At 43.9% G+C, this 22,003-nt stretch overlaps 1 protein-coding gene across 6 annotated transcripts in view; it reads right to left on the bottom strand.

Moving 5' to 3' along the window:
• Window positions 1–294: 294 nt before the first annotated feature.
• The window catches only part of LOC147626600 (uncharacterized), an 80,642-nt gene continuing 58,933 nt past the window's right edge, over window positions 295–22,003 (bottom strand). For 3 of the 6 annotated variants that reach the window (XM_086816659.1, XM_086816662.1, XM_086816661.1), the window contains one exon: window positions 1,650–2,119. The gene's annotated coding sequence lies outside the window, so the exon portion shown is untranslated. Of the gene's footprint in view, window positions 332–1,649; window positions 2,120–11,684; window positions 12,250–12,358; window positions 12,530–22,003 lie in introns of those variants that run through there. The other 3 variants (XR_015268619.1, XR_015268620.1, XM_086816660.1) reach the window with 2 other exon arrangements.

The following is a 22,003-nucleotide window of genomic DNA, read 5'->3' as shown; positions in this document are numbered from 1 at the left end:
GACGCAAAAGAGAAAATGTTTTTATAAATTGCACTCTCGAATATTGTATAAGATGAGTTTGAGTGCAATTTTCGACAATGAGATATTTAAAGAATACAAAAGCTCAAATGATGGAATAATACATAAATAAGGCTAACCAAGTTGATAAGAAGTTAGACATGTCAACAATTGCATCAAACGATTAACATAGATTTACCATTAATTAAAGTGTGAATTATTAAAAGGGACTAAAATTTGTGGGGGCGACAACAATTACCAAGTACAGCATAGATATGTGAATTCTTAACTTAGATTATGTAGCTACTCACATTCCATCATGTCTGATAGAAATCTGCAATTGACAAATAAAATTTTGCATCGTGTTAGTTTTGAGTCTATGCAAGTAGCATTATCATTCCCAAATTGAAGGTAAGACCAATAGAGTTAACTAGATCTTTGAGCTTTTATTAGTAAATGACGGAGCAACCGGCAAAAAGATTTGCCATTTATTTGAGTTCACATATGATCGGTGCAAGCATTACTTTAGAAAATTGTCTCCATTTAAACATTAATCCTTGCATGTCAAAAATGATATGAGATTACTCCAAAGCACATCATGTGCATTTGAACTACTCACACGCACTCAAATCACGATAGTGCTTAAGATCGTATTCGTTGTACGTGATACAGATCCACCCATTAAATATACTAATACCAAAAGGTGGGTCCTTTTTTTTTAAATAAGAGCAGAAAGTGTTTTTACTCAACACCCCCCCCCCTTTGCACGGCCCAACTACATGATCAACCTTACAAATTTTAGTTTCTATTATTATTCTTCCACATGGAATATCGGATGTCATTGTTAGTCTTGTGGTAAATTCAACCTATGTCATATCTAAGGTTATTTTAAAATTGTCCATGACTCAATATCTAGGTGACAACTTGATGTATTAGCCCCCACGAAGCATATCCTCAGGGAAGGGAGAGAGAGAGAGAGAGAGAGAGAGAGAGAGAGTTGCTTCACCTCTAACAAAGTCCGCGAGTCTGTGGCATAGCCTCTCTCATGTATAACTAGCAGGTTCAAAAGAAAAGCTGTAAGGTGATGTAAGCTAACACGGAAAAACTGGATTGTACAAGATAAAGGTAGGGACACCTAGATTGTAAATATGGTAGCTGCACAAATTCACAATGGTAACTTCCAACTCAAGGGCAATTAACATGTAGTTCATGATCATGCTTGTATTCTTATATATTCCTGTCAATAGGCATCCCTACGTTCCGAAGTTGCCTCGAAGAAAAATGAGAGGTCTGAGACATTTTGACACACCATACACAAACTACTGATACTTACAAGTTAACAAAGCATAGTTCATTTGATAGAGCCAACCAATGAACACCTAGAGATCGGTCTAATGCTTGAATAAGACTGTCTCAATCATGGTACACAGGGAAACTGCTCATTGTAAAGCATCGACCGAATGTGGTAAAGAACCAGTAGCACCAACAACCATTCACCACGTGAAAAAGCAAGGAAACAAGCAATCAACAATTTATTCTGCACTCTCCATATTGGCTTAATAGAAGAATGAACTAGTTAAGCTCAAAGCACATGCAAACAGTTACAAGAAGAGAACAAGATTAAAATGCAAGATGTAGCTATTCTGCCCATCAAGAGAAGAATGAGATATTTATCAGGTGAAACATTGCAGAAAAAAAACAATAATCTATCATCACTTATGAGATCCAAATCATTCATAACGGTGTGAAAGAAATCATCTCATAAGGAGCAGTGTCCACTGGCTCGTAAGGCTTTATCAAACCAGCAAGAATGTTAAATCATCAACTTGTAGCGATGGGTTGCACTTGTGCAGATGCTCTTCAAGGCATATTCATAGTACTCACCTCATTTGACTTGGATTTGATAAATTGAAGAAAGACCTTCAACGACGTACTTGCCTTGGCAACATGGATCAACCTTCCTCTTTGAGGAGGAAATGGATAGGCCACTTAGAATGTAACGAAAACCAAAAAGCTTGAAGTTGAAGTGAAGGGTGATCGCACAGTTCAGGCACTGCCTTCATCGAGAACAGATGCCACGGCAGCTCAAACAATTGTGTGGCTGAAACAGGCGTGACTACACCTGGCATCATAGATGATACACATTAAAAGAAAACACCACATTCATTGCTACTGCTTGCTTCACACACTGAAATATTGTACAATAAAAACAAATCTGGTCTCAAAACTCCCACATGGACTCGGAAATGAGCAATCATTATTATACAACTTTTCCACAGGAGATGTGGTAGCTCTTCGAACTCCGTAAGGGAGGTTGTGGGTTCAGTCATGGGGAAAGGGAAGGACCCACTTACGTGTGCATGAGTATAGACGTAGAAATCCTTTTTTTTGAAGGACAGGATGTTGATGATTGAGAGCTGGGAACACATGACTATAGGAAACAGAAAGAAATCAAAACAGGCAAGGAAACAGAAACAGCGTCACATCAGCAAGGATGACATAAGCAGGTAGGATGGAAGGAGGAGAGATAATAGGAAGGAACTGAGCAGGAACTGGGAGGGAAGATAGAACTATGGCAACAACACGCTTGACCTAAACTGAACTTCAAATCTAGAGATCAAAGCAGAGGGCAAAAGGCTGAAACAAGGGGAACGCACCGTTTTTTAAAATGCTTGTATGATGGAAGGAGGAGAGAATATAAGGGAATTGCAAGCAGGAGCTGGAAGGGAAGATAGAAGTGTCGCAACAAGGTAATTGACCTACGGAAAAGCAGTTGAAACACATTTTTGGACCCCAGGGCTCCTCAGAACAGGTGTTTCAGCATGGAGTCCTCAACACAAGGGCCCCCCAAAACAGGTGTTTCAGCCTGGAGTCAGGGCCCCCAAAACAGGTGTTTCAGGGTGTCTTCCATAACTACGTAGGATAGAGCAGTTGTACTGTTGAACAGAATAAAAGACGTTCCGTAGAGTAACCAAACAAAAAAAAGGACATTCTGTAGAGCAACCATCGTACTTGTGAACTGCCCAGCACCAACCCTGAAACATTTTATAATCCATGAAAAAAGAACAACTAAACGCTGTGTATTACGACTAGTTACACAAGCAGAGAGAGGCACATGCATGTGCCAATCAGGTTGAAGAACGTGCAAGAGGTTGCAAGGACAGAAGTGGGGAAGCTTTGTCTGGGAGAGAGTTAATAATAACAGAGATCCATCTTCAATAATTATCTTTCAACTTTTTGTGAACTCCTACAGAAACTCCTACCTTTTTACACCATGACCAGTAATAAGGGGGTAGCATTGGCTTTATGAATCCCTAAAAGAAAATTTCCTCCTAGTTTGGCAAATTCAAGGGAAATAAATTCAAAACATAGCTGGACTGAAAAAACCGATAGGAAATGCAAACTGTCACCAGCCTTGCATTTCATCCTCAACATTATGGGTTTTGATTCAACTCAAATGTTTATCATGGAGTTTCCATGAGACACAGTTGGGACTTGTGCCCATGTCCGACCTCATCATATGGTCTGATTGGGTTTTGGTGAGACAGTGGGTACTTGTGCATTCCCAAGGAATTCACAAAGGAGATGAACATCAAGAACAAAATACTTAAGGATAATGTGTTGCTTGATCCTGTGCCTACCAACTGTAGCACCTAGTAGAAAGAGAGCAGGTTCACAACATCCTCCAACTCCTACTTTGCAAGCTCCTAAGCAAACCACCATAGATTCCATGTTGCACTCGCGCTGGTGGATCAAGGAGAGGCTTCACAAGGCAGAGATTGAGATAGGATGTGCTTTCATAGAATGCAATATCTCATTCAATGTACTTATTAGGACCAATAAATGAAAGAGGATGACTGCAACTGTTGCAATTGAGGGACATATCAAAGGGGGTTTTTTTCCCTCGTGTGTGAACACACCCTTATGCTATGTAAGTGACCTTTAAAGGTCATATCTTGTACTTTGTACCTGATCTCATTATCTCATTATTACGTGTGCATCGTACAAGCTCACTCTCACTCTCTTTGTTCACTGTGCATTCTATGCTTCATTACTAAAGCTAAATCCAATCCTCAACCCAACAGTGGTAACAGAGCACAAGGAACAACCTCCCCTATGAGGGGCAGCCCGAATTTTTCTGTACACGCGTGCGAGCGCATACCTATCCATACATCTTCCTCTCGTCAGTACAAACACCATACCCTCCTAGTATTGTTCGTACCACCAATAACCTATGTAAGAGTGATGCTTAGACAGCCAAGAAGAAAGGCAAATGTAATTACTATCAAAAGCTCAATCATTACATTAATGAGTGCAGGAAGAGTCTCGCAAAGAAAAAGAAAAAAAATGCCGGTATGACTATCGACCCCTATTGCCAAGAAGAAAGACCAATTTGCGAAACTTGTGCATGAAGATTAAGCCTTCGTTGTTACAAGCAATCATGATCCCTTTGAGGCAGATGCACACTTTTTTGTAGAAGAGAATGATGTGTGGTACTTTGACGGTGGTGCCTCTCGGCACATTACATTAAGAAAACACTTGTTTACTTCTCTTGGGCCTGCACCTCACTGTAGAAGTGTTTCGTGTGCTAACAACTCTTCATATCATGTGAAGGATATTGGCCAAATAGTGCTTACTACCCCGAATGGTGGGACTATTGCTCTATTGAAAGTGTTATATGTAACTTGCATTAAGAAAAATTAGCTATCACTGTTTGCCATTACAAGAGCACATCTTGAGGTAGAATTAATTAATGACAAATATACAGCTCATGATAGGAATTATGGTGATATCATTGTGGCATTTGGCACATTATGCCATGGCTTATACACATTAAATAAACATGACAAAGTTGTTTACGTTGAAAATGTAGTAACTGCCACAACTGCTATGGCTGATGCACAGCTTTGGCATGCACATTTTGGGCATGTCCACTTTGGCAATTTTGCTTCTCTTACGGAGGCATTGGATGGTTTCAGAGATGCCGTCATTAGAGACACCGCCTACACATGTATGTGGGGTGTATTTTGGGCAAATGCATCTGAAACCATTCCCCAAGGATGGTTGAGTCATGGCTGTCTAGAAATTACAGTTCATACATTATGATGTTTGTGGTCCCAAGAACATATATACTTTGTCACATTCATTGATGACTTTTCAATATTTGATTGGATTTATCCACTAAAGGCAAATTCAAATGTGTTCATTAGCTTTCAGCACTTTGTGTCTATGGTTGAGAATGAGACAAATGTAAAAATTCAAACCCTATGTACAGATTGTTTTTTTTTTTTTGGGGGGGGGGGGGGGGGGGGGGGGGGGGGGGGGATGGTTGGGGGAGAGATTATACTTACTTAATGGAAATAGGCATAAAGCATCAATGCACGTTGACATAAACACCTCAACAAAACGGTGTGGCTGAGGGGAAAAACAGGTCTCTTATGGAGATGGCACGATGCATGGTTAAGGCACAAGGTTGCCACACGTTCTAGATGGAAGTTGTTGCATGTGCTACAAATGTGCTTTACAGATGTCCAACAAAGGCATTGAAGACAATCACGTCATGAGGCTTGGTTTGAAAGTTGATCATATGTCGTGTTTGGGTATTTGGCTTATGCTCTTGTGCCTAAGCAACACCGTACCAAGCTTGATGACAAGGCTGTAAAATGCATATGTGTGGGATACATGAAGGAAAGCAAGGACTCCTATGTCTACCATCCTATTACACGGAAGATTTCTGTCAGTAGAGATGTGTTTGTGGAAAATTCAGATCTGCCCATGCTAGAGTGCAAAAAACACTTAGATGTTTGAGGACTGGTTTCCCATTTGTGTTTCAGGACAGCCATATGAGGATCTTGTGCCTAAAGAAACACATATCTTGGAAGACAAACATAAACATGCATCTTCTCATTACCTTCAATGAAAGGCTAGAGGCCTTCCCCCATCGGACTAAACTTCAACTTAGTCTGCCAAGTGTGGAACTCTCTCCATTTGAATTTTTCAATGAACACATGGGAAGACATTTTAAGCTTTGAAATTGCGAAGGTCGGCTTTTTGAAATTCAGCTTTTCAAAAATTGGTGGTATAACATGTTGTAGCAACCCTCTAATGCTATTTTTGCACCCTTAATGGTGAGATTCAATAAAGTATTTATGAGTGATTGCTTAATTAAGACTAATGTACAAAAAAAACCCCAAAAATTTATGACTGTAGAAACATTAATTAGATGGATTTACCCTTAATTTGAAAAAAATCCCAAATTTGATTTCTGATGTCTGCAGATGTTGATTTTGAGCCTCCTCCTCTTCTTTGGGATGCACATCTCCTGTATGTTTGCAGTTGGTCGTTTGGCACAAGTAAGCAACAAGAGAACATATAGCTGTTGCACAGACATTGGTCACAGTAGTCATGGATCGCATTGGGTGTCTACAAGCGGGTGCGAAGAGCTTGACGAACCCCTCAGATGAGACCAAGAGCAGAGGTGTAACAGTCGGGTAGCACGTTGACAGAGAGTGAAAATGAGGCACCAACAAAGAACACACATGTGGTTTTTATGATGTAAGGTTATTAAAACCTTAGAAATGTGGACGAGCAAGCAAATCAGAAGGTGATGATGAGCGATCAATCGTAAAAAGCAATACCCGACAACAATGTGAGTGTATTGGTGGTAAGCATAGTTGTCACGGTACGAAAATACGATACCGTACGATATGATACCATATGGGAATTTTTAGTACAATATGAAATTTTCGAATACCATACGATAAAATGCGTTTTTTTTTTCAACACTTACAAACTATGGAGCTTCAAGCTTGAATGTGAGGGAGGGTTGGGGGAGGGGGAAGGAAGAATCTATACAGTGCTTGAGGAACCAAAACATGGAGATGTGTCTCTCCAGTTGGATCTCCCAATTGTCTCCAAAAAAGAACCTGCATGGGTAATGCAATACCAAACGTCTCCCAGTGTAGCGTTTATGACTAAGGGACCGTACTTGCACAAATACGAGCAGTGCATCTAGGGTGATAGATTTGGGGACTCCTCTCTAGATCAAAATGGCCATGTCCAAATCTTCTCCCTCGTACATAACTTGAGGATCTGACTGTCTAGCCTACCTATACCAGGGATCTCCAAGTGATGTAGCAAGATTCTCTCATCCTACCAATCAAGTGTACACTACCAGGCTACCTTGCCATATTTTTTAGGTCTCTCAGCAAACCCATATGGAATACTCAGTGGACACCAAAGTTACGAAGTATTGCAGGCATTTGGGATCTTCTTAAAGCAAGATTTCTATATTTTTTTCTCAAGGGGGGGGGAAGGGGGGGGGGGGGTCGTACTGTACGAATCTGTACGGTATCGTACTGTACGAACCATACGGTATGAATGGGTTCGTATCGGTACGAGAAACAACTATGGTGGCAAGGAACAGAGGTAAACGACAAAGGGGCGCAGAAAGGCGGTGCACTTATTGATGATGATGAGTGATGTTGGAAGGTGGGGTGTTGGAGAGAATGGAAAATGGGTCATTGCTCTAATACAATGTTTATGATAGAGTTGCAGCTAGGGTTTGTAGGTAAGAGTGCTCAGTTATAACGGTTGAAAGAGCTTCATGTCATAGAATTGTGTGTGCAAAAGGATAGAGACATAAGAGAGACAACAAAGCTCTTAGAGAGAGAGTAGAGTACACGACCAAATGATGTGATAGTTGCTTGATTGATTCAACGAAGTACAAGTACCTTTATTCCAAGGGGGGTGATATTCAACTACATGCTTTCAGTGATTCTGATTGGGCTCGTTGTTATGGCAATGGGGTGTCCACTAGTGAGAATTGCTTTCTTTTGCACAATTCATGCACTTCTTGGTTGAGCAAGAGCAACATATAGTGGCCGCTTCATGTTGTGAAGCTCAGTACAAGGCGCATTCATCGCTACACTTGAGTGTCTATGGCTCATAAGACTTTTGGCAGGGCAGTCAGAGTGCTTTGGTGGTAGCTCGAAATCCACCTTTTTCATGCTCGTACTAAACACACTGAGGTGCATTAAAATTATGGCAAAGAAAGGCTACATGCAGCAAAGATCAGCCTTGTTTATGTCTCTAAATATGACCACATTGTAGATCTATTCACTAAAGCTTTGCCAAAAGAAAAGTTCAAAGATTTCGGCAAGGCTTTGGGCTTACTAGCTTTTGAAGATTGATATATGCAATTACTTTGTACATGTTTACATCATCACTACGAGGGAAAAATGTAAGTTTATAGTAGTGACATCTGAATAAGTTTATAGTAGTGACATCTGAACTAGGAGTAATAATTATGGCATCCCAATCAAGTTTAGAAATATATCTTTCAAATTGTATACTGACAACCTATAGTGTTCCCGAGGAGGTGGATCACTCTGAATCTTTTTTGGAGGATGGTGAGTCAGCCCGATAGTTCTCGAGCAACTATAGACGAGTCTCTTTAAACTATACGAGGAGAAGGATGAGGCTACGGTACAACCCTTATATGTGTTATTGTGTGTGTATACCTTTGAACCACCTCTTATGAGGAGATAAGTCCGTGTGGCAACACGTGTGTGTGAGAGATTGTGTTCAGCAACCAGGCGGTCAAGTTCACGCACCGCCCAGGCAGTCCAATTCGATACATACAGTTCGGTTCAGTACGGGCGGTTTGCTTCCGCTTCGGTCGAATCCAAGCGATCGTTTTTTTTTCGACTGTTTTTCCCCCCTTTTTTGGGACCTTTTTTTAATTGTTTTTCTCACTATTTCTTGGGCGTTTTGGGGATTGTTTTAGGCTTTAGCCTTTGGTCCTTTGCTTGCCTTTGCTTGCATGATGCATGATGCATCCTATATAATAGCCCCTCCCCCAACCCCATCCTCACAACTGCTCATTGCTCAAGATCAATCCTCTCCCTCGAGCTCCTTCAAGGCTCAAGCCTCTCTCCCCTAGAGGCTCTCTCAAGCATCTCCCTCTTCCTCAAGCCTCTCCCGCTTCCTTGACTTTTTAAAGTATAACAATATATATTTATATCTTTAAGTATTTTTTAAATGGACCGTACCTCCACCGTATTTTTATTTTCAAAATTTAGCGGTGCGTTTCGAGACCAGTACCGTACCGAATCAAACTTTTCGTACCCGACAACTATGGTGTTCAGTCATAAGATAAGGTTTTAAACCTACAAAAAGGCATTGTACTCATCAATCATTATAATCAATCAAATCATTTAACTCGTGCAAACCTGTCTCTTTCTTGAGCATTCTACTCTCTCTCTCAACAGTCAACTCTCTATCTATCTTTGCCGATATGGAATACAAGCCTCCATAGCTAGCCACAACATACCCTAGCCTAGCCTGATTCCAATATGCTATCAAAGCTCAAGTTACCATTTTAGGGTTTTTCTCTGAGTTTAGGATTTCACAGTTCAACGCTCCCCTTTTGCATATGCTGAAACCTCTCTCAAGCCTCCTGCAACGCAACCATCCTTTTGAACTGCTCGCCCGCTTATGGCATCTGTTCTCCTCTCCATAGTTGCAAGGCGTTTCTCAAACAAGAGGTATGAAATGGGTTTCATAGGTTTCGTACGAGTTTTGTAAAATGTAAGAAAGGGGTTTCGTTCGGACTGAAAAGTAACTGTGGAAATTTGTACATATACACAATATGACGCATGTCATGACTCATACATGATACATAGCAAACATAGATTGATCATGATTCATCATTGTATACAAAAGCATAAATGAACATTCAACAGACAACAATGTTTATAGCAGAAACATAGACAAATAACGACTCAAACGAGATTACATATGAATTATGTAAATGAAATCCTTGCACTTTGGCAGGGTTGTTTCCGTACGGCGCACGACGCCTTATCGTGCGGAATACCATACGGCACGATACCGTACAGACTCCTACGGATTTTGCAAGAAAAAAAAAGTTTTCGAAATTCTTTTTTTTTCAATAATATTTCTTTTTCCAAAAAATAATAAATTTTTTGAGAGGTAATGGTCTTTTTTTTTTGCTTATCTATGGCTGTTTGAGCTTCCGTTGTCCTATGATGCTTCCCTCCTTTGCATTTCTGGACTTGAAAATACCTAAGTTTATACTCCATTTCTGGACTTGAAAATACCTAAGTATTTTCTTTAAAACACCATATTTTATCGTACGATAAGAAAAAATTTTATATCGTACCGTATTTCCCCGTACGGTATCGTACCTGACAACTATGCACTCTGGAGTCATCAATGATAAACCATGTCACATGATTCATAAAGAGACTAGAGTAAAGATAAATGTAAATAACACAAGTCAAACTGTAAATGAAATCCTAAATCCTAAGTCCTGATTCCTAATGCCTACACCAGAAGACTCAAGAGTCAACACTCATCATCGTCTTGACCCTCAGCCAGATCCATATCCTCATCCTTCTTCTTCTTTTTCCCTCTTTGCTTTTTTCTTTTTTCTTTCTTTCCTTTCTTTTTTTTTTTCCCGTACTTTTCTTTTCTTTCTTTCTTCTTTTTTCTTTTCTTCTTCTTCTTTTCTTTTCTTTTTCTTTCTTTTCTTTTTCTTTTTTCTTCTTTTTTTTCTTTCTTTTCTTTTCCTTTCTGCACCCTCCGCCCCTCTCTTTCCTCTCTTCTCTGCCATCTCTAGTCCGTCCTTGTTCCTTCGACAGCGCCCTCATGTTGTGGGTATTTCTTCATTGTTTCGGCCTCTTCTGGTCTTCGCCCCCAAGAGACTCCATGGCAACCGCTCCGTCTCCCCCGACCGAGGCCGCCGTTACTTGCCTTTCATTTTCCAAAGCGAGCCTGCAGCTTCTCGCTACGACTGCCGCACCCCTACAGGCCTCCACTCTGGTATGCAAGATTGTCGGTAGCCACCCCGTGCGTGGCCAACTCAGAGATCTTCTTCAGGCTAGCCTCCTAGGTGTGCCAGCAAAGATCGCATATATTCATCTTTTGGGACGCGGCTACTACCAGGTTGAGTTCGACTCACCAGCGACGTCTAATCTTGTCATGCAACTGAGCCCCATTGCATTGCGGACGGCCTAGGCCTTCTTTGCATGGTGGCAACATGGCTTCAACCCGGCATCTGACCCATTAGCTAGAGTTTCAAGCTTTCCCATGACGGTCTGCTTTCCAGGCCTCAAGAAGGAATACCTTCCTCTTCTCCCAGTGATTGGTGGTGCCATCGGGAGAGTGATGAAATCCCCCCCCCACCGCTGCCTCAGCCCTTACACGAGCAGCAAGGATTCCATCTCTCCGCATTTGTATTGCCTCACTAGATTCTATGTCTCACATGATATCTATTCCCAGTCTTCGGGGTGATCCCATTATGCAGGGAGTGGAGTATTTCAACCTTCCAGGCCAATGCTTTATTTGTAGACCAAGGTGGTTCCAAACGTAGTGAACGATATGTACAGTATGTTTGGAAAACGTGCTGAAAAGATTCCAAACGTAGTGAACGTTGCCCCCCAATATATATACTTAATACTTATAAACTTTTGAAATATGAAGTTTGAAGATTCATCAATGAACATTAAACCACTTACTAATACTATACAACCTTTAATTTCAAATTTGCACAACTTACAACTTAGTAACTTACAAGTCACAAGTGACAATGGCAAAATGCAAATATCAATAATCAGATAAAATAATTAAACAATGAACATAAATGAAAGTAAGATGGATCATGGATAAATGATAAATCTGAAATCATAAGATTGTAGACATTTGTCATACAATGATACATGAATGATGATTCCTAGAGGCTAGTCACCCCAAAAAAAAAACTAGTAACTATAAACTATAGTAGCATCTAGCTACTCATCTAAACCAGATGAGGACTCTGAAGAAACATCTCCATCCGTCAACATGTTGCCATCCGATTCATAGTCAGGCTCTCTGACCACCGGCACTGCAGGAATGGTGTCACTCGTATCTAAGGGATCATCATCATCATCATCATGTGCAAGAGACTCGTGCTGCTAAGCTATTTGAGCATGGCCTCGTCCTCGACCTCGTCCACCACGATGGCACCGACCACCTGGACTGCTAGTAGAAGCTCCATTAGCATCAGCATCTAGAATACTCATAGCTCGTGATCGAGCACGTGTAACCCTCCGATCTATACTCTCAAGCTCTCTGTGGAGCTCTCAGGATATCTCCTCCTGCTTGTCTCACAACCGGTCCTCCCGAAAGCTGAGCCTCCGCATTAGTAGTATGAGCGAGGAGCCTATCGCAGATAAAGGGATCCACCTACCACATGTGACATGGCACATAACACGTATCAAGAGTCAATACTCATGAGGTTACACATGAAGTTTAATATTTAAAAATAAACATTTCGAGTTGGCAAGTAATTTACCTCCTTCACACCAATGGCTGTCTTGAGTGTGCGCAAAAGAAGGAGGTTGGATGGACAAAACACCAACCTCTCTAACTGCTGAGTACTCAAGCGATTACGGATCTTGGTGTGCATAAGAGAGTATGCACTCCAATTCCGTTCGCATGCACCAACAGAGCACCTCTGCACATGCTACATAGCACTAGCAAATGTCAAAACACAAGATTACACATTGGTTGCATTATACAAACTAAGAACTTTAAAGTTACAAACCTGAGATAGCAGTCTAAAGGCCACTTTCTGGACAGTTTTGGCCTCGTATCCATGGATGTCTCACCACGTAAGTGGTTTCGCCTACCCTTCAACTGCTGAGATACTCAACTTGCCAAAGGCAACTCCCACCCGACTGCGGTAGACGACCATTTCCTCATCGAAGGTCACCATGTCATCGTAGCTAAGCACTTGAGACACATAAGCATCCTTGAGCAAATTGAGTTGCGTGTCTATTTGGAGCTCGACCTTGTTGAACATCAGATGGAGTAATGCTGCAATTCCATGAATGGGACGACGCATGAAAGTCCATCGCGAGTCAACAGTGGCCATCACCTCGCCATGTCTGACATTCCAAAAAGAAGAAACGACTCCTTAGGGCTTTAAAGCTCAAGAAGGAAGGACGTTGTTTTATCTGCGAAGAAAAAGGACACATGCGTAACGAGTGCCCAAAGCAAAAGGGTACCAAGTCAAACGCAGGACCCAAGCCAAAGGCAGCTAACCAGTTGTCTTTGACAAGTAAGTCAATTACTGTACTTTCTCGCACTAGTACTTGTTCTGATTGTCTGTTCAATTCTCAGGTATTTGGCTTGCATGATCTTCTCCGAGTTTATGGAGAAGTGAATGGCCACAAAATTCACATTCTTTTAGACCCTGACAGTTCGCATATCTTTGTTAACTACAAACTTGAGCAGAAATTGAGTCTTGATACGACACTCAGCGACCATACCTATGAGGTACGCCTACCTGCGGGAAGGCAAGTTTGGGATCGCAAGGTGGAGATGCTTCCAATCCAGATTCAGGACTATAAAGACACTCTGGAATGCTATATTATGCATCTGGAAAATGTAGACTTGTTATTAGGAATCAAGGTGGTTCCAAACGTTATGTACTGTACGGATCTGTACATACTGTACGTTGTTTGGTACGGAAAAAAATTTTAAGGTACGTAAAAATACGTACCATTGGTAAAAATACATAAAATCTCAGAAATTTCAGCCACCTACATAAAATTTCAGTCCGTGTCCACATTGACATATAAAACTTTCGAAATAGAGACACAACAAGGTCAAAAACCTACTAATTCAAAAGTGAGAAATTAGAATCACAAGTCAATGCATGATTACTTTGACAAATTCAATGCACAATGCCATACAATTTCAATCAGGATTTAGCAATCATGCAATGCATAATATTTAGTGGGCAGCTCAGCTGAGAGAGAGAGAGAGAGAGACTTGAAGGAGAGAGAGGCTGAGATCTCTATGCACGGTCCACAGAGGGTGGGCTAAGGCTATGAGAGAGAGAGAGAGAGAGAGAGAGAGAGAGTTATGTTGCTGCCTTGGGGGCCTGAGCAAGGGTGGGTGGGGAAGGCGCCGGGAAAGAGGCGAAGCGAAAGGAAGGCGGCGGCGACAGTAGCGACGGCAACAGTAGCGAAGAGAGAGAGAGAGAGAGAGAGAGAGAGAGAGAGTGCGACTATAGAGGCCCTTACCGGAAGGTGTGCGCCGTACGGAGTCCAGATGCTATCGCAGGCGAAACCCCAAAAAAAAAAAAAAGTTTATCGCAGGCGAACGTTTATCTCGCAGGCAAGCAAAGCACCCAAAAAAAACGGCGTACGGATCGATCCGTGCGTACGGATCCCCGTACGGTACGGATGTACGATACGGATTGGATCCGTACGTACGTTTTGATCCAACCTTGTTAGGAATTGAGTGGTTTAAGACTCTTGACGTCCAGATAGATTGGTCCAGTCATATTTTTTTTCTTTTCAGCATAGAGACACCAAGTATAGTATTTTAGGTGATTGTATTCATCCCTCTCAGGAACCTCTTGTAAATACAATTGATTTTGGAAATATAATGGATTCTTCTTTGTATACTGCTTTCCATTGTGTATTGATTCCACTTTCTATTGGGTTTTATGCTGTGTATGTACCCAGAGGAGTGCTAGTGATCATCAGTAGGTTACTGGGGCACTTTTTACTTCAGTTAGTGGAGGTTTTTTCCCCCAGTTTAGTTCAGTTTCACTTATATGCAGTTTATAAGTGTTTTGGTCCACCCGGCACATTTATGGCCGGACATGTGAACACTTATCCTTTAGGGTCACTATCATGTGGCTACATATAGGCAAATCGGGTCTTGGATGGCCGCACCATGTCCAAGTGTGAGTGGGATTGGAAGATAGATAATGCTCGGTGTTTCTTCCTGAAGAAGGTAGTGATGCGTACAGCCTCATCCACAACCAGCTTCACCCATCGAAGCTTCCCTATGTCCTCCATTGTGAGGTCCAAGCAGTGTGCAGCACATGGAGTCCACACTATGGATGGGAACTCTGCCTCAATCATCTCTCCCATGCTCTTGCAATTGGACGCATTGTCCGTAATGACCTGCACCACATTCTCTGGGGCAATATCAATAATAGCCCGCCTGATGTGCCGGAAGATGAATGCTGCAGTGATCCTCTCCCCTGCCTTGCCTGCATCCACTACACACAAGAAATATGTGCCCATGCAACTAGAAACAAGGATATTGATGATATGTCTTCTCCGCACATCACTCCATCCATCTGAAATGATACTACAACCATGCTTCTTCCAAGATGATCTTTAACTAGTGCATTCTCTATGCGCGCTGTTTCTCATCCTCTAGCATGGTTGTCCGCATCTTCTGGTAGTCTAATCCAGTCCAGTTCTCACATGGACCTACATCAGAGACGGCTTTAATCATTCTCTTTCACTGATCTGTGCGAAGGACATTGAAAGAGATATTTCACTCAATGAGAGTGCGCTCTATCTCTATCTCTGCCTTCCGCTTCCTCTCCTTCACCCATGAGGATTGGTTCAATGTACCACGTAGAGTGGTCTGATGGTGTCGTCCTGCACTACCACCTACTGCAATATTCTCCACATGATGAGACTGTCCATCATCTACTCTAGCCCTTTCGGCTAGGACGTGCACCTGAACCTGAACCTGTGGGTGGATGGCCCTTCCACTGAGCCTGACTGTGACATCTGTCCACCCACATATGAACATATTGGCCCCCCAACAGCTAATGGGCCCATATGCGCAGGTGTATCTAGCTGCTCATCCTCAATGATGACTCTACTATCCCTACCAAGCTATGATCCGATGAAGATCCGTGGGTTCTCCCGCCGAATCTCATCAACCGCCTTCTGTGGTGCATTTGCACATGGTCCAATGCCGCCTCTCATACCTTGGCCAACATGATAAATAACACGAGTGGATGTGCTAGTAAATATTCCTCCACAATATTTGGAGTTCCACACGCGCGTATTGGAGCGACCGACACCTGGGGTGTTGGGTGTGCCTTGAATGATGGTGTGCCTTGCCCATATGGAACTCGGTGCACAAGGCATCTATGGCATATGCACAAAAAGCAATCAAGAAAATGAAGAAATGTCAAGACGAGTCACGACTTGAGAGTTTTAAAATATATTTCAAAATTCAAGCACAATATGAATAAAATTTCAGCCTGTGTGTAAGGTCCAGGGAGGTGCAACAGAGAGTCAGAGCCTTGTGGGGGAGAGAGAGAGAGAGAGAGAGAGAGAGAGAGAGAGAGAGAGAAATGAAATGAAATGAGCCAAAGTGACCTATGAGACCGAAGTTACAACCATATGACATCTGATACACTATTTGGAAAAGAAAAGAAAGGACTGAAGGTAAGTATCTAGCCCTACAATACATCAGTAGTAGGGAGCATCCGGAAGCAGCAACTAGGGAGAGTGGGAAGCTAATGCTACTAGTCAAAATGGGGTACATGAGTACATGGATACATGAATACATGAATATGGGGGAGTACAAAAGTGACAATTGGCTGGAGTGGTAATCATCCTAGGAGCTCTAGCATGGGTCTCTGCCGAATGGCCTGGATATCTGCCATAGTGAGATGCCTGGTCGGACGAGCCCGATGCCTCGCAATGATGCTCTGAATCCTCCGGTGTAGGCACTGTCTCTGATGTAAGGATCCGCGAACCCTCGGGCGTCTAGATCTGCCCAACTGGATAGTTCTCTCAACTAGAGTCCCACGGGGTGCCCACTGTTGGGCTATCGGCTGTGTCCCCTCCCGGGTAGTCCCTCTAAAGAAGTCAGTAATCTGTCTCTGTGTGGACTCCCTGCCAATCGGGCATCTGCTCCTCACAATGGACTCTCTAAGCCTGCGGATCTCCAGGAGATAAAAACCCAAGCATCGCTGATCACAATAGTCCATGACTCTAGACAATGGTCCAAATCCCTCTCTGAAAAGGCAATGGTAGCGCCCTCGAATCTCATAATATGCTGTGCAGCAACAGATGTAGTGCTCCTCCGTCTCTAGCTCTATCCTACCTGTCTCTATCTCTAACTGATGTGAAGAGGCCATCTTCGTCCCTAACTCCTGTGAGGGCTCTAGCCATGTCCTCCTAGTGTCCAACTGAATGAGGTCCTGTCTGATGACTCTACTAATCTCAGAATGTGTCAAGGTGAGAGAGGGTGCCTCTAGAGAGTACTGGAAAGGTGGAAGTCTGTCTAAGCTGAACCCGTGGAGCTCAAACCAGGATGCTATCTGCGCATACCAACATGAAGTGTCTCCCTCCATAGCTAGCTGATGAGAGGACTCTAAAGCAAGTCGTGCATACCGGTGCCGGGGAAGCTCCCAGGTGCTATGAATGAAGGACACTGATCTGGCAAGAGCCTCTACTACGATCGGTGGTGCTCCCATCTCGGCTCGGACAATCTCATGGGGTACCGAGGCCTTAGCCCGAATCATCCTGGAGATCATGGACACAAGTGGTCTCTCCATCGATCTCCATCCATCGTATGTGCGTCCTGATCGACTGTGACGATCAAGGCTAGGCCCCCAGATCTGTACTCCATATAGCATAGCCGATGTGACCAACGTGTCAAAAAGCCACAGCTTAGTGCGTGGCTCCTGAAACTGTACCTGTGAGCAAGACCTCCTAGTGCTGCATATCCTCTAGTCAATCTGGCCTTTGCTGCCCCCCTCATGGAAAATGTGGGCCCAGTGAACACCACTCCAAGATATGTGTATGAGTCAACATACTCCACTGTCTCCTGCCCATATGTGAAAATAGGCGCTGATCTCCAGACCCACTGAGCTGTAGTGTTAAACACCATAACCTTGGTCTTACCAAGGTTAACTGAGAGCCCACTGTCCTGTGCATAAGCATGTAAAGTATCCAAGTGCCTCTGCATACCCTCTGGTGAGTCGGCTATAAGCACAATATCATCAGCATATAAGAGCAGAGGTATCCAAGTGCCAGCCAACTGGGCTCCTCTGTCCCCTCGTGTCCCAATATAATCAGAGATCTCATCAATGTATAGTCCAAATAGAGTCAGAGAGAGCGGGCAGCCTTGTTTCACCCCTATAGTGGAGTGTACTGTGGCTGGGAGAGACCCTCTAAAGTCCGCACCTGCCCAACTACTGTCTCATAAAGTGCCATATTACCCCAAATGAGCTCACATGGAACCCCCAAGTCTTGCAGCCTGCGCATCAGTCTAGCTCTGGGCACTGTGTCAAAGGCCTTGCGGAAATCCACAAAGCCACAGTAGATCCTCCTCCCATGTGCTCTGCCCTCCTCAATGATAGCCCTGAGGGTAAAGATATGATCCAAAGTAGAGAATCTCCTCCTGAAACCGGCCTGTCCCTGAGCTCAGACCCCTTGTCTCTCTGCCCATCTGCTCAACTCATGCTCAAGAGTAGAGGCATATAGCTTGGCCAGCAAGTGACCAATCATAATGGTGCGGTAGTTAGTCGGCAAGCTCGGATCTCCAGACTTGAGTACCGGCACAATCGTGGAAGTACTCCAAGTCCAAGGAAACCCCTCACACATGGCTCTATTAAACATGAGACCTAGCAAGTCTGCAATCATATCTCTAGCATGTATGAAGTGCTCGGCTACAATGCCCTCATGATCCTGTGCCCTCCCTGTATGCAATCTGTTGATGGTCCTCCTCACCATCTCTGCTGTGAAGAAGGTAGAAGTGGGTGGACAAGGCTCTGGAGGGTTCGGTAGCGGTGGCTGCTCTGGTACTGTGTAGAGGGAGGCTGCATACTCGCCCCATGTATCTAGAGAGGTAATGGCCGGAGGCGAGGGGTGCACTCTAAGCAATCTCCAGGCCTCCCCAGAATCTTGACTCAAAAACAACTGATAGATGTCTCTCTCCAGCCGAGCTAAGAATGCTCTCTTCTTCCGCCAAGTGAGGGATCGGAAGATGATGCGTGACTGTCTATATGTAGTAGCCACCTCTCTCTCTAGCCGGGCACTGAGCTCCCTACAGTCATCATCATACCAACTATTCTGGGGCATGCTCCCAGGACGTGGTCGTACTGTGGGGTGCGTGTGTGGGAAGGCCGTCGCTGCAGCTGTATGTAAAGCCTCTGTCAGGATCTATGTGAGCTCTGCTAATGGCCTGTGTGGATCCTCTGCACTCAACAAGCTGTAGATCTCTGCGGTGTATACTCCATCAGTCTCTCTACAGAAGGTATATCTCGGGTGATAGGAGGACTGCCCAACCTGGCGGGTACTGTAGTGGAAATCCACCGTAAAGGAGAGAAGTGCATGATCCACCGTAACTCCGATGGGCCTGGGGCCAATCACAAAATCCTGGATACTCGGGATGAAGGTTGGCGAGGCTAAAACATAATCCACTGTGCTAGCCCCATGTCTGTGTGGAAAGCAAGTAAAGCCACTGGCAAGTGGATACCTCTCTAGGCCATTTAAAATGGCCAGCCCATGTGCAGTCCCCATCTCCAAGAGGTATCTCCCATACTCAGTACACTCCACCTCATCCTGTGATCTCCGGGTCAAACACATCTCCTCCACATCTATCTCTCTCAACATCTCCTCCGAAGTGTCAAAGAAGGAGGTCTGGTACTGAGCCGTCCGAGCATTAAAAGCCCCAAGTATGATAACATCTCCCTCCCTGGAGAACTCCCATATGTCCTCATCTAGAATCATATATGGAGATTGCCCCTTGGGCGCTGAGATGTGCTCGGTGGAAAGTAACATATAGCAATGTATAGGGGTCTACCCTCATCTGCCCTCACTCTGATCCACATGTACCTCGCGCTCTCATCACGGCGCATAACATGGATGAGTGGCTGAAGCTCCTCTCTAAAAAGAACTACGATCCTCCGGATCCGCGACTACCATGCTTCGAACGGGCCTCCTGTCTACAAGTCGTCTCCCATCTGTATCCCGCCACTCTCGAGGATCCACGCCCACTTGGCGCGACTCCGCACCAGAGGACAAATTGTGACTATTCTCCGTCTAAGCCCGCGCCCAAGACTCTTCAAGTGGAGGGTAGTTCCAGTAGTTCCGCCTCACTCAGAGATTGATATGAGGATGTCTCATGGAACATTCAGGGCTTAGGGAGGCCTCAATGCTTCCAGAGACGAGGCGTCCTTAGAGGAGAGCTACATCCAGCTATGGTGGAGGGATCTGTCGACATTCTTTTCCTTCAGGAGCACCATCTTACTGAGGGGCGTACCCACCGTTGCGAGAAGATTCTACCAGGCAGGAGTCGTACTTTTTGGTCTCCATCCTTCGGCCCTCAGGGACGCAAGGAGGAGTGTCTCTCTCTGTTAGTGAGCAGCTTCTGCCGTCTGTGACAGGATCAGGAGTCATAGTTCCAAGACGTGCTCAGTGGGTGGTAGTCTCCAACATATAGGCCTGATTGGTCATGTGCGCAGAAGCACCACTATCACCAACCCATTCCACCGCTTCAGGTGTGCCACTGACCTCTTCTGGAGAAGTCATCGTTGTGATCACGTGGAGTGAATCCTACAAAGAAGTAGATGAATCTGTGATTGCAATGTATGCAACTTTCGCAGATCCCTCCTTTGAAACTTTGTCCTTTCCCTTGTCTTTCGTGTTGTCCTTATCAAATGCTCTGGAAGCATCCTGGGATTTATACTTAGCTTTGGCTGCTCGAGAGTCATCACGGACGAGCAAAGCAGCGAGCCTCAGTATGACCTATCTTGCCACAGTAATCACATTCATTGCTTGTGTCCTTGGACTCCTTTGAATCCTGTTTACCCTTGCCTTTGCCATTGTTTTTGTTGTTGTTGTTGTTGTTGTTGTTGGAGGTCTCTTTTCCGCCTTTGCCTTTGCCCTTTTCAGAGGCAACAAAAGCAAACCCCAACTTGCTTTTTCCGCGAAGCATGCACTTGTCGTGGAGATAACTCACGACTTCCTCAAAAGGGGGGAGAGGATCACCGAAATAAATATTATCCTTAAAAGAATCAAAGGAAGCAGGCAATTTACCAACAAGTTTAAGGATGGGATTGTTGATGGTGCTCCCGTACTCCTCCAGCTGTAGCTTGTTACGGGTGAACTCTCCAATCTTCTCAATCAAGTTAACTGACTCATTGATTGTAAGCTTCTCCAAATCTGACTCCAATTTGGTAATCTTCACTGTCAAAACTCTCCCATACCTCTGCTGGATCTCCGTCCACATCTGATGAGCATTACTCCGAGTAGAGACAAACTGTGTCTGTATAGATGGAGTCATGCAATGGATGATGATAAGATGAGCCCGAGCATCCAACATGCTTCTCAAAGCAAGGTCCACCAAGTGAGGTGTGGAGATAGCCATCCACACACAGGCTCGTTCCAACAATAACTGAGTGTAGAAAGACAATGTATGATAGTTGGTTGTTGTGAGCTTCATGGAGTCACTAACTTGGGGAGGATTGTAGGATGATATACGGATAGGGGTAGGAGCAAGACCTTCATGAGAGAAACTCAAAGAAGAAAGATTGGGAAGAGGAACCACTTGAGGAGCCGAAGCAGGGGATCAATAGCCTCCTCTGAAGCTTTGCACAGCAAAAGGAGAGAAAGAAGAGAGGGAGGGAGGGTGGGAAACAAGAAATAGAGAGCAAATCTCTCAGGAACCCTGTCCTCAGAACCTACAAGAGAGCTTCAGTCTCCAACAACAAAAACGCAACAGTCCCAGGCTACAGATTCAGAAAAAAACGCCGCGACTCCTAGAAACCTTTGCTCCTAGAGAGCAAACGCAGCACCTAGAAGAGAGCTTCAGCCTCCAACAACAAAAACGCAGCAGTTCAGCAGTACAAATGCAAAAAACACAGCACAATGATGAAGCCTCTGTTCTAATCAGAAAAATGCAACAGTTTCTTACCTATAGATCAGCGTTTGGCTCTGATACCATGAAAGAAAGAGCATCACAAGTTGTAGACCCAAAGCACAAACTGCAGAAGGCTGGAAACAATTGATTATTGCTGAAAAATGAGCACGAGGGAAGCCCGTAGGTGCTTACAAGCATAAGAGACTGTTGCAACAGCCAATGACCTCCAGTAGATATGCAAGAATGAGATAAAAAGTGAGGGAAGGGTGTGCACCCTTAATACCCCTCCTAT

Source organism: Cibotium barometz, chromosome 22 (genome assembly GCF_041138505.1).
Source record: "Cibotium barometz isolate CiBa-2024 chromosome 22, ASM4113850v1, whole genome shotgun sequence".
NCBI lineage: Eukaryota > Viridiplantae > Streptophyta > Polypodiopsida > Cyatheales > Cibotiaceae > Cibotium > Cibotium barometz.
This window is presented reverse-complemented; position numbering and strand designations above follow the sequence as displayed.